Raw genomic sequence first — 6,000 nt, 5'->3', positions numbered from 1 at the left:
CCAGCCGCCGGCAGACCACGGCGGAGACTGCGATTTCCGCTTCACGGCACTGCCTCGGCCTCGCTCTGTGCCGTTGTAGTCCCCAGCTACTCCTTTATTACTTTTACCTGTATTGGCCGATTTGGCTTTCCTTTAAAAACAACATAGGAATGGCATGTAGGTCTGTTGCCTCAAAAACCTTAGGCCATGCCGTCACGCTGAAGTTCACTTAAAAAAAAAAAAAAAAACCAACAGGAAAAATGCACTGCATGATGAAGAAAGACACCCAGAGGCAAGACTGATCAAGAAGGTTTTGTCAGGAGTCCAGAATCCCTCCTCCTCTCCGGCTTCGCGGTTTGTTTCTAGTGACCTTAAGACTCGAGGAAAAAAAGAAATTGAACGAGGAGTTCCAACAGTGAGGAAGAATGGCCCTTTGCATGGCAGGACTTGGTATGGCTGTATTTACAAGTTAGTCACGCCAAATATTGACACGTTCGGATCACCTAATGGAGATAGGGCAGGTGGAAAACAAGCCAGGTAGTATGCAGCCTGGTGTTCTGGTTCCACAGTTACATTCACCTAAAGTGATCTCTTTGGAAAAAAGCTGCAGAACTGAAAGAAGTGTTTGGGAAGTCAACTAAACACCCGGTGGGTGGGTTCTCCCCTTGCTTGTAACTACAATTTCTGTGTCATTTTTGGTCACCATCCCGTAAGGAAGGAGCAGCCTGTGTTCTGAGTGCACACCAGTTCAACTCAGGAACATTGAGCTGCGTCTTTCCTAGGAAGTCAGATGTACCCCGGCACCTCTGTCATGTCTGGCACGGAGAGCAGCTGGCATGGAATGACATGTGAGCTGTTGAATAATATGGCTAATGTAGCTTTCTTCCTTTTGAAGAGGCAGTGGATATTATCAGAAACTGCGTTAACACCTCTTACGAGGTAACTTCACTGTGAGTCTGGGAATGGGATAGCTGGCTTGGGCCAAAGACGCACCAAGGACAAAGTAGCATCATAGATAATTTAATTCCAATGCTCAGGAATATTCCCTTTAAATTTATTAGTGTATGCATAGACTCAAAGTACCATGGAGATATTAACTGAGATACCAGGTAGATAAATAAACAGCCTGTTGCCTTTCTATGCATGCAGAAGCTGAGGCAAGGGTCTAATCTGAACAGTTTACATTGAATTATACAAAGATGTGCAATAGCTCCCATGACAAGTGGAGTTAGTTGAAATTCACACTGATAGATTTAGGATGATAATTTAATGTTCTAACAGGTTACATTTTCTTAAGTACGTTTTCTTAGGGCTCCATCTAAGCTAACCACCTAGATGTTAACCGCCTAAATGCTACCAAGCTCCTACTCTGCATATGTATTGTCAAAACTGCGATGCCCGAGACTTCCACCCACCTGAGGCTTCTGAAGTGAGTAGGTGTGCTGTTTGTCATGACTGCTCACACATTCTTGGACTTCTTCCCTGGATACCGGGAAGCACCTGACCCTTTTCAACACTAAGCATCCAGGATGGTGAAGAAAGCATTCTTCTGGGATTTACAAGATGTAAGTTTTAATCCCTTCAGGCAAAGATGAAAGATGAACACACCTTCCCAGCCAGGACAAAAACCTGCTTGCTTTCCTTGAAAGAAGGTGGAGAGGGTGATATGAAACCCAGTCTCAAAAAGCAACATGAGTCTGGGAGAGCTGATCATAGAGGGAATGAGTATTTTGGCTTGTCTTGGAGGGGTAGATTTCATTTAAAAACACCTGGTGCAAATTTTTTGGCTTAATTTTACAGGATGTCAAGTTAGTGAACTCTTCCACAATCAAATTCTATGAATAGATAAATTTACAGTCTTATGAAAAATGCCTTACCCTTAAAGTAAACATTGTGATCCTCAGAATAAGGACCTTGTGAAGTAAGTATACGTAAAAGAGAAGATCAAATGCAGTATGTGATGGATAGTTTTAACCGTTGTACTGTTCCATGTTCCCTTGGTGGTTATGAAACAGAGGCAATACATTTGGGATTCGAACCAAATGACAGGCAGAATTTCTGGTTTTGTTAAATAACACACATAAGTCACTGGTTTCACCTATTCCATTCTATTATGCCATGCTAAGAAAGTAAAGGAACGATACTTTGACTTCATTTATTTACCTGGTGATGTGAAAATGAGAAAATATGTTCTCTTAGGTTCTGTCATCTAAGACTGGTGAAAATTTCATGCTAAGAGCCCTACAGTTTTCAAGCATGCTCTTGTTTTAGCTGATTATAACAGACATAGGGATTCCTATCTATATTTAATAAAAGCAAATGCAACATTTTCTAAAGTGATTGCAGAGCAGAGCTGGTTGTCTAAATCAGGCTCATAACCAATACATGAACTGAGTTTACACTTAGGAGAAAGTTCCAATGGACATCCATAAGACTAGACTATAAAAATGCTTCTTGTGTTGCTCTTTATTGACCCCAGAACCTCAAAACAAAATTCTGAAATATATTTTTTCCTTAAACATCAGATCAACTTACAAAAAATCTTAAAAAGTCAAGTTGCACTGTTGGTTTAAAAATCAGACTTCTCACTCCGCACAAAAGAAAAGAGGTATTTAATCTTCAGGTTACATGTCAATCCTGCTGGAGATAAATATGATGGAATGAGATGGGACTGCTAATTCTGTTGGGTTAATTGAGTGGGTATCAGTTGACATGGCAGCTGGACTTCCAAAATATTGATCACACACATGGAATCTACATGTGTGATAGTTACTTTTTAAATCTATATAGAAAAATGCGTACATTTCATTCAATAGATTATACTTTCCAAAATCTCTGCTCCAAGTTATGAAAATGCAGTATATGTTTTCAATATAATGTATTGTACATAGGCATAAAATAATATTTATGCACCTGGCCCAGTCATCTCTGTGAGCCTCCAACTCTCAGAGGCAATGCCCAATGACAGCTGCTGGGGAGAGTAAAGATGAGGCATTAAGAATTCCTTTAGCACTCAAATCAGCCAGAGAACATATGCAACTAGAACAAAAACTTCAACAGATGTTAGGGGTATTAAAGCCAATTGAGCATTTTAAGGGCTTTCCCCACTTTCTACCTGATGCAAATGCCAACAGGATTAAAATCCCATCAATCATCACTGCAACCAAAACTGAAGAACTTTGATACAGTTCCCAAATGTTTTATCGGTATTACACACAGGGCCAGCTTGATATTTGGTAGAAAGGTTTTTTTTTTAAAAAAAACCCACAACAAAACCCCAGATTTCTGGCTATAACTTTTCTCTGCAACTAAATTTAAGGCTAAAGACAGTTCTGAGTTGGCCAGTGCACCAGTTATTGAGCCAGTTTCAAAATTCAGTCGCCTTTGCAGTGCTGCACCAATGCAACAGTGCTGCTGCACCAATGCAAAGCTACTGTGGAAATGCTACTGAACCAGCAGGAGGAAATTTAAGTCTTATGAGAACAGGCACACATTTTATAGTTGCTTTTCATGGTCTTCAAAGTATTCCCTGAAATCTCCAGAGACCACCCCTCTAAATTATTCTGTATTTAGGTTTTCAGAGATACTTTATTTTGCACAGTAAAGATAAATGCCGCTGAGAAGCAAGTCTTGACTGTAGACTATTGCCTAGAGGAGGACACTAGCGGAGGGTGGGGGATTAATCCCATTCTAAGAAACTATTTTATACAGGCCATAAGCAGTGCTATAGCTACTGTGCTATATATGTGTTCACTGTTGAATCGTATCTTTTCACTTAGAGTTATATAGCTGCAGCTGCAGAAACTGCCTTTCCACATCAAATTATGAGTAAAAACCCTAGCTGATGTCTCATTAGCTGCTAGAGTGCATTACATTTTCTGGCCTGTGCCAGAGTAAGCAAGATGGCTTCAATGTACATAAGAACTCAGTCGTTTTAGAGGCAAAGTATCTTCCTCTTTCATTCCCAGCCACGGTTCTTAGCTCGAGGAGACAAGTGAGTCCCATGGTTTTTAGAGCCATTGCTGATAAATGATAACATGTTTTGATAGTGTAGCCTAAATTTCAGAATGTTATCTCACAGGGTGTTTGCCCTACTTCTTAAAAAAATTATGCTGAAAACCAAATGCCATCTCAAGCAACATAAGGATATCCCATGTGACTCACTATCCGTGAACACTAAGCACAAGCATCGAGACTTTAAAAAACAGGTACTTTTTTCCTTCTGTGGATCATCAGTAGGCATGCATGCTGCTCACTTAGCGAGCAGGCCCTGTGACTATCTGGTGGACAGCTGGATGGCTTTTTACAGTTCAGACTATGGAGCAGGCCTGTCGGCAAGATCATGGTCTAGAGACTGCTCATAGGCAAGCACACTCTTTGGACGATCATGTGCCTACCAAAGCAGCTAAGGGAGGGTGGGAGGTTAATCTCATTCTAAGAAACTATCTTTCAGGCCATAAGAAGTTCTTTGGCTAGTGTACAGCAGTGAGCCCACTATATGTGTGTTCACTGTTGACCAGTGATTCTCTCCTTCCAGGTACCAGCACTGCAGTCTCAATTGTAGTCAAGCAGCCTTCTCATGACAAACTTAATAATGAAATAAGCTGCCTTTCAGGGTTAAGGCAGAAAGTTTATTCAACAATTGCAGAAGAGCAGTCTGTAGATTTAAGATTTTGACTCCTAGCCTTTCTTGATTCTGCACTTGAAGTAATACAAAGGTGAAAATATGGAATACATTTTCAATATAATGTCTTGTACAGCCACTAGCCCAGGGTTGTGAATGTTGTCTCTTCTTGTATGGAAGTCTGCTGTCATTTACAAGAGAGAAAACATCCTGAGTCAGCCTAAACTGTGGGGAGTCCAGAACATGGCATACACAGGCTACAACTGCAGGAGTAAATATAATGTTCTCAAGAGCACTGATAAAGTCTGTGGCACTTAAGCCAGCTGGCACAGGATAAGCCTCATCCATTCTGTCTGCTCTTCTTGCTGACTGTGAGAGGACAGCCTTATGCAAACTACTCGTTAGGAACACTTGGTGGGCTGCTTAGCTTCCCAGCAGTACCTGGGATCGATCAGGAGAGTTGTCACAGGCTAACCATGTGCTAGGGATGCTGACACTTTAACAGTATCGATGGCTGGGTTCCAGTGCCAGGAACCCTTCCTGGCAGCATTCAGTTTTGTCTTCTGGTTATAGGCACAACCTGTGGGTCCCACTCATGTTGCAAGGGATAGAGGCAGCTGCAAACCGGCCATCCCTTTGGGCACTCTTACCAGGAGCTTTTTTGCATCATGGCCTAAATTGGAATAAAATAAGTATCAGAGTCTGGGAACTGCAGCAGCTTCATAAGCAGCTTCAAAACTTGAAATCAGCTCAGAAAAATAGTTCCATGTCTTTATGGTCAGGCAGCTGTACACAACTTCCACTGGAGGCAGCAAAGAATCAACGTAAATTGGACGGAATCACAGCGATGTCAACTTAGTTACAGAACAGAATAAAAAGATTTTTTTTTTCTTCTTTCCCTTCATGCACTGTCTGTATAAATACACGATCTTTTAGATCTTGTATGGTAATGGACCAAAATTGCCAAGAGCTTTACTTTTAGCCCAAAAGGAAGAGAAAATGTTAAAATACAATTTTATGTGACCTTTACAAGCTGGTCTTTCTCCTAAGACAGAAAATTATTTTGCCTCATCTTACATCATTTTTAACAATCTATAACATACTTACTGAATATTTTGCTGCTGTGATTGTTCTCTTCTGCCTTTTTCCTGACCTGATTTTTTTCCCAAAAATTACTAGTCTATTTTTTAATGGAGAAATTTTCACACAGAACAGAATAATACCATTTTGAGACCAGTGAAAAAGTTTATTAATTTGAGGGTTTTAAAAATTATTATTATTGTTGCTGTTATTATTGTTGTTGTTGTTGTTATTATTATTTTATTAACTTCTTTTGTCTTATTCTAAGATAAATTGCCAGGTTTTTCCAGGTTTGTCTCACAGAACATTAATGCTAA

This window comes from Athene cunicularia, assembly GCF_003259725.1.
Source record: "Athene cunicularia isolate RWA chromosome 3 unlocalized genomic scaffold, athCun1 chr3_part1, whole genome shotgun sequence".
NCBI classification, from domain to species: domain Eukaryota; kingdom Metazoa; phylum Chordata; class Aves; order Strigiformes; family Strigidae; genus Athene; species Athene cunicularia.
This window is presented reverse-complemented; position numbering follows the sequence as displayed.